Source organism: Mauremys mutica, chromosome 3 (genome assembly GCF_020497125.1).
Source record: "Mauremys mutica isolate MM-2020 ecotype Southern chromosome 3, ASM2049712v1, whole genome shotgun sequence".
Taxonomy (NCBI): Eukaryota; Metazoa; Chordata; order Testudines; family Geoemydidae; genus Mauremys; species Mauremys mutica.
In genome coordinates, this window is record NC_059074.1 from 171,317,073 (window position 1) to 171,329,385 (window position 12,313).

At 45.6% G+C, this 12,313-nt stretch overlaps 1 long non-coding RNA gene across 2 annotated transcripts in view; it reads left to right on the top strand.

Moving 5' to 3' along the window:
- LOC123367580 overlaps positions 1–12,313 on the top strand; it is a 134,636-nt gene that overhangs the window by 84,630 nt on the left and 37,693 nt on the right. For both annotated transcript variants that reach the window (XR_006578540.1, XR_006578539.1), the window contains exons 3-4: positions 2,019–2,123; positions 10,283–10,405. This is a non-coding gene — a long non-coding RNA (uncharacterized LOC123367580). The remainder of the gene's footprint in view (positions 1–2,018; positions 2,124–10,282; positions 10,406–12,313) is intronic.

Genomic DNA, 12,313 nt, shown 5'->3' on the forward strand with positions numbered 1-12,313 from the left:
CCCTCCACAAGATGAAGTTTTTCAGTCACCTGGGCAAGTCACATGTCCAGGCATGATTCAGTTCTCTACAGGCCGACGCCATGTGAGCCCTAACATTCGCAGGAAAGCTCATATGTGGATTGGCATCTATCAAGGTCCATTGTTAGCCAAGTATTCCCGATTACTTCAATAACCCCTTCACACTATGTTGACCAAATCTGCCTTAGGTGTTTTCTATAGCAAACACTTTAAATACAAGCATAGAACCAATGCTCATAACTTCAGATATAAAAATGATACATGCATACGAATAGGATGAATACATTCAGTAGAATGTAACCTTTGCAAAGATATGTTACTTGGCATATGTAGCATAAAACATATTCCAGTTCTGTCATATTTACATTCAGAAGCATATTTCTGTAAAGCATTATGGGGTGCAATGTCACAATTTGCACGAATGACTCAGAATAATTTTGTATAATTAATCAGTTCAAGGAAATCAATTTGTTTGTGGTCAGTTTGAGGAAGCAGATGAATTTAGTTGAATAAACCAATTATTTGTCGAAATCTATTTATCCAAGCTTTCCCAAGTCCACTCTTTGCCACTGTGTGTTCACAATTATGCTGCGTGCCAATCTCTGCTTTACCCCACAGCTAGATGATCAGGATGGTCCCTTCTGATCTTAAAGTCTGAGTCTATGAACTTCACATGCACTGCCGTTCCTTAGGTTAGCTTCCTAGCTGAGCTTCCTCCTAAAAAGTCTCACGTTCATCTGGAATGCTGTCCCCCAAACCAGAGCCTGGCCCTCTTCTCAGTCCCTGCATTCAACTTTTCACACTCTTATCCCAATGTGTTCAGTCAGGGCTGTTTTCTTAAAAGCCATGTGCTTATTCTCTCCAAGCTCCTGCAGTTCGCTCCCATTTCCACCTTCAATGCTTCAAATATCGTCTTCTAGCTGGAGGTGGAGATCAGGGCCTCCAAATGTCCCCAAACCTAAGAGCTGTTCCAGTCTGGGATTTTGCTTTGAGCCCATGGATTGCTTGGGCTTGCAACCGTTTGCCTGAGCATACTGGGCCATGTTATTCCTGACCCTTGCACAAGTACATGGTGTGTGTGTGCGTGTGTGCACACACATGCATGTGCGAAGGGGGCACAAGGAGCCTCCATACCCTTTGCATACTCTACGCAAGGGCCAGGTATAGCTCTTTCTCTGCTCCCATGGAGATCAAACCAGTCAAAGGGGGTAGGGATGGGAAGCATTGTACACACTTCCCACATGTACCAGGCAGCTGGGGAAGAGACTGTGCATGCCAGAGGGGCAAGCCCTCCTTCATCTTCCCCTGGGATATTGGAGCTCAGCACCATCCCTGCTCTCGGTTGTGCCCAAAGGGGCATAGTCTAACTCACTGCACCATACATGCTGACTGGGCACTTTTCCAGTTTTTTATCTCAGGTGCCTTTGCTGATTGCTCAACTGGACTTTGAAAACGTGTGCTGGGACAAGCCTTTTGAAATGGTGATCAACAGCGTATACAAAGTCCTTTCTCTTAGGCACAGACATCTGACTTTATGCCTCTCCAGAAGAGCTAACTGAACAATCTGGTATCAGTCTAGTGAAGTGTTGATGTGGGATGATAAGACAGGCCCTATGTATGCGAGATTTATTTTCATTGTAAACAAATCACTGCCATAAATTCCTGAAAAGGGGAATAAGCAGCAGAAGCCAAGATGGTAGCCTATGAGAGCTGATATCGTAAGGTAAGCGGAGTTGGGCTGAGTCAGCATTGAGAGTGGGGAACACCTAGCAAATGTGTGACTCTGTCAGTGGCATCTTTTCTCTTTAGCTCCTTCCTTCCTAAACTGTGTTCCAGGGGTGCCGGGTACTGTCACAATTGCTATCACTTTGGAGATGGTTCCATTTCAGTAATGGAGGATGAAATTCTTGTATGTAATGTGGTGAATATATTCAGTGTGGAAATCTCTTTAGACCCTTTCAGGAAAAGGGACACTAAATGGAGGCTATTTTTACACACAGGTTTTAGTCTGACGTTGCAGCAGAGATGACCCGCACCATAGTCGGGGGCGGAGGCAGAGTGAGGGCAGCCAGCTTCAGCAGTGTTACTGAGCATGCTCAGTCCATGTGAGTATAGTCTGTACCAGCCAAGCAGGAAATTTGGTGGGACACGTGACCCCGCTGTTATGTCCTAGGGGCAGCCAGTGTAGGAAGCAATCACTTGAGGCCAGAGAGCAAACAGCTAACCAAAACCTCCATTTTATTTACAGAAACAGAGCTCACTCAGCCGGTTGAAACCGGCTGAGCTATCCCTTAATAGTCTAACTCAGTTGCCATAGTAACAAAACCCATGACAACCAAATACACAACATATTCCTCCCCCCCTAATAAGAACATCCCCTAAATAAAACACACACTAAACTAGAGAAGGAGGGTAGACTGCCTCCATTCCCGGCTAAACCCTGGGGATTATTTTGCCCCATAACCGTGGGTTCGCCCTAACTAAAGATCCAGCCGATGAGGAGGCCTTCTGTCTCTAGGTGGATTACGGCGAACTTCTGGTGTTGTTGCACCCGAAAGTACTAGGGGCTCAGGGTCCGCAGCACGAATAAGTGAGGAGGTGGTATCAGCTCGTGCTGGGCAAAGGGGTATCTCAGCTGCCGGCAGTAATGGAGGAGAACAGTCAGGAACAGGTGACTCATGATTCGGTGTCTCACCAGGAGGGGTGAAGTCAGACCCCTCAACTGCAGATGGGTCCTGAAGACTGGCATGACCTGGCAACAGCTGATCTACATGTCGCCGCCAGGTAAGATTCTCTTCAGTCCGGACTGTATAGGAAACAGGTCCTGTTTGAGTGATGACTGTGGCCGGGACCCATTTAGCTCTGGAAGTATAATTCCGAGCCAAAACTGGCTGCCCTGGGCTAAAGGTTCGGTCTTTTGCTCTGGGTGCCCGTCTGATGACTTGATATTGCTGCTGATGTTGCACAGTTTGTCTGGGTTCAGAAGGTTTCAGCAGATCAAAGCAAGTGCGCAGCTGTCGTCCCATCATTAGAAAGGCTGGGGAAGCCTGGGTCGTAGCATGAGGTGTGTTTCTATAGGAAAGTAAGAAGGTATCCAGACGCTTTTGAATGGAGTGTTGTCCCTTTGCTGATTTCAAAGCGTTTTTCATTGTCTGCACAAATCTTTCAGCTAATCCGTTGGTGGACGGATGATATGGTGCTGACGTGATGTGGTGTATCCCATTTGCCTTCATAAAATTTTGAAACTCCTGAGAGACGAACTGCGGTCCGTTGTCGCTCACAAGTTGTTCTGGCAGACCAAAACGACTGAAGAGTCCTCGTAGTTTTTGGATAGTACTCTCTGCAGTAGTGGACTGCATTATAGAGACTTCTGGCCATTTAGAATAGGCATCTACTGCCACCAAGAACATGCTTCCTTCAAGGGGGCCAGCAAAGTCAACGTGAATACGTTGCCACGGGTTTTCAGGCCAGTCCCATGGGTGTAGGGGTGCCCACTGGGGTGCATTTCTTACACTCTGACATGACATACAAGCGTTTGCCTTCTCTTCAATAGCACTGTCCAATCTAGGCCACCAAAAATAGCTTCGTGCAATTTCCTTCATGCGCACTATTCCACAGTGACCGGAATGTAGCTGTTCTAACATCTGTGATCTCAGGGGTGGTGGAATAATGACACGCCTCCCCAACAACAAACAACCAGATTGGACCGATAACTCCGTCCGCCTGGACATGTAGGGAACAAGGTCGGGTGAGACCGGAGAGGTTTGTCGAGATTTTCCATGCATCACCAGGTCCATAACTTGGGATAATACTGGGTCAACGCGGGTTGCCTTCTTTATCTGAGTAGCAGTGATGGGTGTATTCTCTACCTGTTCAAAGTAGAAGATTTCCTTTTGGGCACTATCTTGATGTTTGACCGGTAAAGGCAACCTTGAGAGGCCATCTGCATTGCCGTGCAGAGTGGATTTCCGATATTTGATTTCATATGTGTGTGCAGAAAGTATCAATGCCCAACGTTGCATACGACTAGCAGCTAATGGGGGAATGCCTGTGTAGGGTCCAAAAATTGATGTCAGAGGTCGATGGTCTGTAAGAAGAGTAAACTTTCGCCCAAACAGGTACTGATGAAACTTCCTAATTCCAAAAACAATTCCTAATGCCTCACGTTCGATTTGGGCGTAGTTAGTTTCTGCTTTGCTTAGAGTGCGTGAAGCAAAAGCAATAGGTCTTTCTTCTCCCGAAGGCATAATGTGTGACACGACCGCTCCCACTCCATAAGGGGAAGCATCGCAGGCCAATTGCAGGGGTAAGGATGGATCAAAGTGCGTTAGAACTTCAGAATTTAACAATGCATCCTTAGCTTTGTTAAATGCAACATCACAGGCTTCAGTCCACTTCCAGGCCTTATTCTGCCCAAGGAGCTCATGAAGTGGTTTTAGCAGTGTGGCTAACTGTGAGATGAACTTTCCATAATAGTTCAGTAGTCCTAGAAATGAGCATAGCTGGCTTACATTTCGAGGTGGGGGAGCCTCCACAATAGCTTTAACTTTTGCAGGGGCCTTATGAAGACCTGCAGAATCGATGATGTGTCCCAAATATTCAACAGAGGGCTTGAAGAATTCACACTTGTCTTTGCGAACTCGTAGGCCATACTCTTCCAGTCTTTGTAGGGTAGCCTCTAAATACTTTAAGTGATCCTCTTCATTTCTTCCAGTGACCAGGATATCATCCAGATAGCACTGAACTCCTGACAAGCCACACAAGATCTGGTCCATAGCCCTCTGGAACAGGGCGGGAGCAGATGTGATTCCGAAGGGTAGGCGACAGTATCGATAAAGCCCCTTATGAGTCACAATAGTCAACAGCTCTTGGGACTTTTCATCGACGTGCATCTGTAAATATGCTTGACTCAGATCAATCTTACTGAACTTTTGTCCCCCAGCCAGGCCTGCGAAGAGGTCATCGATGCAGGGAAGCGGGTATTGCTCTGCACACAACACTGGGTTGACAGTGACTTTAAAATCACCGCAAATCCGGAGAGAGCCATCTTTCTTCACTATTGGGACGATAGGAGTGGCCCATGAGCTATGGGTAACTGGTATTAGGACTCCATTGGTGACCAGGCGCTCCAGGTCTGCTTCAACCTTTGGCCTGATGGCATATGGCACAGTTCGGGCTTTCAGATATTTTGGTGGACTGCCAGGTTTAATGTTCAAGGTCACAGTGATTCCCTTCATACTTCCCAAATCATCTCCAAAAACAGCAGCATGTTTCCTTAGTATAGGGGTTAGACTGGTTTCTTCTTTAGTCATCCGGTGCACTTCTGCCCAGTTCAGCTGAATCTTCCCAAGCCAAGACCTACCCATTAAGGCTGGGTAGTTACCTCTCACCTCAAACAGTGGCAATTTAGCCGCCTGTCCATTGAGCTCCACCTTAACATCAATAGTGCCCGACATGGGCACAGCTTCACCTGTATACGTCTTCAGAACAGTTTTTGTTGCCTTAAGCGGAAGATGCTGTAGCTTTTCCTTATACACAGTCTCAGGAACCAGCGAGACAGCTGCACCGGTGTCTAGTTCCATGCGTATAGGTTTGCCCTCCAATAAGGGGGTTACCCAGTATTCATGTGAGCCCGCTGCCAAAGACAAAACATGCAGTGGCACTTCCTCTTGTGAGGAGGTGTCACCTTGATCATCCTGGGTCTGCTCTAGGGTATGCAAGGTTCCTCTTTTTGTCGGCCAGACCACAGGCCTCTTTTTCTTTTGTTTACAGGCATACTCAATGTGTCCCTTTTTGCCACAGTGTCGACACACCAGGTCCTTACACCAGCATTCTGATGCCTGGTGACCCGGCTTACCACAGCGGTAACATTCTTGACTCTGCACCGTTTTGTGGGTCAGTTCTTGTGACACTTTTTGCACCCTAGGGGATGCCCCGATGTATTGTGCCTCCCTTGTAGCCAGTTCCATGGAGACAGCAATATCAACAGCCTTCTGTAATGTAAGCTGAGCCTCTGTCAGTAGGCGCTTCCGTATAGCTTCACTGCAGAGGCCACACACTAACCTGTCACGCAGGGCATCATTTAACATCTCTTTAAATTCACAGTGTTCTGCTAGCTTTTTTTAAATTGCTACAAATTGTACAACTGTTTCATCTTCCTTTTGGTCTCTTTTGTGGAACCTATATCTTTCAGCAATTACCAGTGGTTTGGGGGAGAAATGGGACCCCAGGATTTCCACAATGTCACTGTAAGATTTAGTCTCAGGCTTAACAGGGTGTAGTAAGCTGCGTAGCAGAGAGTAGGTTTTAGCCCCTACAACAGTTAAGAATATTGGCACCTTCTTCGCTCCTGTAATGTCATTTGCAATACCAAAAAGCTCAAAACGCTCAGTATACACATGCCACTGCTCTGTATTCTCATCAAAAGGCTCCAGGGGCCTGGTCAGAGTAGCCATGATTTTTAGTTTCACTTTCACAGTCAGTGCAAACAAGCAGCTTTTTTTCTTTGTTTGGTCTTTACCTTGACTTCTACTTCCTTCTGTTACTGGAGCAGCACCAGGATCCCATCCTCGTCGCCAGTGTTATGTCCTAGGGGCAGCCGGTGTAGGAAGCAATCACTTGAGGCCAGAGAGCAGACAGCTAACCAAAACCTCCATTTTATTTACAGAAACAGAGCTCACTCAGCCGGTTGAAACCGGCTGAGCTATCCCTTAATAGTCTAACTCAGTTGCCATAGTAACAAAACCCATGACAACCAAATACACAACACCCGTGTGCCCTCTCTCCCCATGTCGCCTCTGCATTGCACTATACAGTATTCATGCTAACACACTTGTGGCTACCAGGATAACATGTATGCAAGGAGGGATGATATTTATGGCACACTATTGGACTCCCTCTGCAAGGATCAGTGGAGAATGGGGTTGGTATGAGGGAGTGCAAGACTCAAAGCTCTTTGGGCAAGGGACCATCTGCTTGTGCAGCACCTAGCACAATGGGGCCCTGATCCATGACTGGGATCCCTAGGTGCTGCAGCAATACATGGGCTGATTTTCCCTCCCCCCCCCCCCACAGACCCATGGAGCGGAGCAGATGGACCTGGGAAAGCACGTTGCCCCACTCACAGGGACACTACAGTGTTCACTCTCCTACTGCATGACAGGGAGCTTGGGGAGAGATTGTGCTTCTTAAGGCAAATTCTCTCCCTTGGCTCCCCTTCAGCACCACTCCCTACAAGGCCAGTGGCTAAGAACCAAACTGTGGCTCTAGATAGTTAGAGCAAAAAGGAAAAATGTATGCCATTAGTCTTTAAATACTTATATCTATATTTCATTAATTGCATGAACGCAAATACTGCAATTATGCATGCAATCTTGGTCACGTGCTTGTGTAATCCTGGCATTTTCTGTAGTGAATGCTTTTGTGTATAGATGCACTATGTCTAGTGACTCTTCTGTCTGAGTTGAAAAATTAAGTATCTCTCTTGTGATTATGACATAAACCCGATTTCTCATGCCAGAGTTCTTTTCACTTAGCAGAACTGGAATTGCTGCTGGTGTTATGGATGCTGGGGGATCAGAGCAGGAGGCCGTAGTTCTAATGGACGTTCCTGTAGCACTTTCATAGTCCAGCTGTACCCTGTTTGTGATCAGCAGTGTTGAATTTCCCAAGGAGCTAGAGCAAGCACCCCCATTTTGCAGCCTGGGAACTGAGCTTCAGGAAACAGTCTCTCCCCAGCAATTGAAACCAGGTCTCTGGAGTCAGAGTCCCAGCCCTACAACCTTAGCCATGCAATCTTCCTTCTTACAATAGCAAAATGCTACAAAAGGGCTTACAAAAGTGGGAACTGACGACACTGAGACCAAGTAGAAGGCAACCACAACCTCACGGGCCCTGTTATATTGGGACACTTTATGTTCTTTCTATTGTGTTTTCAATGCAATTGGCAGGCTTCTGTGAGTAAGGATCCTGAACTGATTTCCCTCAGAGGAACAGGGCCATAGATGGAACATGAAGAATGGCAAAGGTGGTTTTATTTATTGTATCTAATCAAATAACCCTTCCCCCCACATTTTGTTATTCCAGGCTCTAGGCACCTCTGTCCAAATATAGTTAAACAACTTGCAGAAAACCAAACTCCCGTGTCCCTCAGCTTTGATTCCCCACAAAAGTCCACTGCTGTAGCAGCCCATACAAATAGATGTGCTCTGCTGTGTGCCTTGAAGATCTGGACTGGGGGTGGGGGTGAGTAGCTTGTTCCAAAGATGGGGGCCCTCATGGAGAACACTTTACCACTAGTTCCCCTCTTTTACTTGGAAGATCTAGTTCCTTCCCCTCCACCAATTGCAACAGTGGCAGTAAGACATGAGAAGAGAGGCAGTCTCTCAAACAGGACATTTCCAAGCCATTTAGGGCTTCATAGATCAAAACACCTTACATTCAACCTGGAAATCCATAGGCAGCCAGCGTAGATCAAGAAGCACTAGTCTTGTGCTGGCACCAAATCTCTGGCACCAAATCTCTGGCACCCAACCACTCCTGGGCTGGGCAATGAACAGGCAATCAACCACTACTGTTTGGTGTCGTCCTCAATAACTCACTACCAGACCAACTGTATCATCTGTCCAATACCAGCAGTAGTGAATTGTGGCACTCGTTAGCAGCGGGCAAGCAAAGGGTCAAAGGTAGAAGCAAAGAAGAGCAGCTGTGGGAGGGCACACTTGGGGGCTGATAAATGTAGCATTAAGGGATATTAAAATGTTTTTAATCCTTTAAATGTGCAGAAGATACAATAGAGATGACTCATGCATGAGCTGCCATCATCTCTGTATCCATCCTTGCAGGCAATGGGCCAATTAGTCTGCTAATAATTACTAACTTGTTGTTTTTCACATTGTTGGTTTATTTCTTTTGGTTCACTTCCATCAATGGTAATGATGAGAAAAACAACCCCTCCTTCACCCCCCAAGCTGACATATTGTGATGTTTAAAGTGCCAGAGGACAATTTGTTTTCTTGATTGACTTAGTTATACAGAGGTAGAACTTCTTGTTATGCTCACAAATCTTTACTGCTACTACTAATAGACTGCCCACCTCTGCCTAATAAAGATTCATGCTGCGGTTGTGGGCCTGAGCATAGAAGTAGGATCAAGGAATTCCTGAGTTCCAGTTGTGATTTGGGAACATAGGGACAGACCTTGAAATGCAGGTCTTCTCTTGCCAGATAAAGGCCATATTTTCAGAGCTCTGCATCCAGTACATTAAGCCTGCTTGATTTGATGCCTAAATTGGAGCTGAGCTCTTTTGTGATTCGGCCCCGATTGCAGATGCTGAACCGCTTTGAAAACTGAACTCTAAAAGCCTGATCCAAATGAAGCCTTTAAGATCAAGCCTGAACACCTTCTGGCTTTGGGGAAAGCATTTCACCCTTCTGCCTTAGTTTCATCTGTAAACTGAAAGTAATATGTATTCACAGAAGTGTCATAAAGACTAATTGGTTAATGTCTAAAAATAACTGGCAAGCGAAAGCACTATATTAACAGCTTATTAAGGCTACAGGAATTATTTTTCACCCCTTTCTAATGCCCACAACAATTTTAAGGATAAAACTTTTCATGCCTATTGTTGGCTGAAAAATGGTCTCTGTCAACTCACTTGAGTTTTGCCATCCTCAGAAGGTGAATCTTTTTAATTACGATTATAGATTTTCACTAGGTTGTGTCATGTAGTTGTGGTGCAAAATTCCACAAGTGCCTGATTACAAGACTTTTAAATGTGATGTGCTCTTATGGGTTAATACTATGGATCTTGGAACTGAACTTCATGTGGTGCCATCTGTGGCAGGTAAGAAGGAATATTTTGAAAATGGGCCTGGGCATATCCCGATGATCTGTGACTATTTGCATTCACCAACCATTCTGCCTGGCTAAGGGTGGATGGAGCAAACCACATGGGCTTCTACAATTCTACAAGAGTGGATCTGCTGAGACATCACAGGCTGGTGGAAGGGGGGAGACTCCATCCCTTGCTGGGATTTGTGCATAAGATCCTTTTCTCAGGTTTCATGTGTGGCATGTGAGGGTAGCATTTTGTTCCCTATTCCTCAGTGATGAGCACTGCCTCTGGTATGTCTGAATAACCAAGGAATCTTTTGAAGACAATGTGTTGAGCACACTCCAGAAATTGTCAGCTTTCAGTGCAAGAATTGCCCTTTCTCTTCATTCTTCATGTTCCATCTTAATACTTATTCATTTCTCCCAACAGGGATCAGTCACATTCTCTCAGTGCAGGGGCATTGTTGGTGTCTTCATTCCAAAATGTGTGGATGGATGATCTAAGAGCACTGAGATGAACACCCTGTTCATTCCCTGGGTGTGACTCTCAGTGGTAAGTTGTTTTTCTGAGTGCAGTGGTTGCTGATTTCTGACTACATCTTCAATTTCTCTCTCCTGCTGCCCACTTGCATGTGTAACATATGCCCTCTGCACTCTCCCAGTTCTCCACCCGCTTACAATCTTTCCCAAAAACAGGAGGAAAGAAGGATTTTATTTGTTCATTAATTCTGTTAGCTGTGAAAGTTTCTAGAGGTTTGCAGTTTCAAACTGCTAAATTTTCACATTAGATTTTGCAGTGCAGCATCCGTGGTAAGAAATTCTTCCATTGCAAACTAATGGCTCTTATGTTATGATGTCAACACAGGGAATGGAGTAAATGTACACTCAACAGTAGTCCAAAACAAAATCTGCTATCCCCCACTTGTTCAGTTTTTAACCTGGCACTGTGTTTTAGTATGTAATTTTTATTTCCATTACTTAGGGCAGTGGTCCCCAACGTGGTGCCCGCGGGCGCCATGGTGCCTGCTGGGGCATTTATGTGTGCCCACCTAGTGCCCAGCAGGGGAGAGAAGCCGCGGCCCCGCGCCTGATGGGGACAGAGAACTCCGGGGCTGCAGGCTGCGAGTGCCAGTGTTCTCGGTCCCAGGCAGGCACAGGACCATGGCTTAAGCCGGAGAGAAGCCGCGGCCCCGCACCTGCTGGGGACAGAGAACTCTGGGGCTGCGGGCACCGGTGTTATCTGTCCTCGTGGCTTTTCTCGGGCTTTTCTCTGGATTCATATATTATATTATGCTATATTTAAATATGTTTTTTGTATTATTTAATGTACAAATACAAAATAAGCCTTGAAAACTTGTTGGCGCCCACCACACTCTTCTGAAAACATGAATGTGCTACTAGCCACAAAAAGGTTGGGGACCACTGACTTAAGGGAAGGATTCAGAGTGAAGAGAGGGGGAAAAAACAGGTATTGCCATACTCAAATACCACCTATGATCCCACTTTGCTGGATGGCTCTGCTAAAATAATCAGGGGTGAAATAGATAATCAGTAGTGAAATATTGCCATACAAAATGTTGTTGTCATTAAGTTTCAGAGTTAATATATCATGGAGATAAACTAGGAGGTTCATATGTTTCTTCTTGCCTTGATGGAGCGGCATAACTAGATGGCCATTTCTTTCATAGCCACGTTGAGTTTCTGGAAGTTTAAGCTTTCATTTAAAAAAAAAAGTTGCTAATGTCTCGCCAAAAGGCAAACCAATGCAAAGAATCCTGTTGCATGCCAGTCTAGCCCAACCCCATATTTCTCCTTTGATCGATTGTAGCGCTGATAATGAGGAGATATACATCACAGCATGCAGACCAGCTCTTCCAGAGCAGTTATAGTGATGTAGAAAACCTTATTTTTCGTAATCAATTTAACTCACAACTGGGGGAAGGTAGAGGGAGATGCCCATAAGGTGGTTGGTTGACCAAAGGGACTTGACACTTAAATGTGGCTTGGCTGGCATCTCAATAACTCTATGCACGTGCTCCTTTTAAGTCCCAGTACTGGATAGGTCAGCCTCCAGTCTTGCCTGCATACTTTTGTGTACATAGCTGACTGTGTGAATTCTTCCTTCATGCATCTTGGACAGTTGGCTGATTAAAAGGTCATGTAAACAACTGCATATCTACTCTTGCAGTTGGAATCGGTTTCACATACAAAAGTATATATGTAAAAATCTGAGACTTAAATTGAATATTTGGCCTTCTAATTCCAGGAGTGCATAGAGAACACGCTGACCTCATAACTGAACTAGCTTTGTGTCCCAGTGACAAAATTTGGGATTCCTGTACAATGCATTGTGATGGTTCTCAGAGCACCCAAGACTGAGAGTCACCTTGTTACCCCGCCTGTTTCCAGTGAGAGGAAGACTTGTTTATACTTAACTGGATGTGAGCTCCCTGACACCACC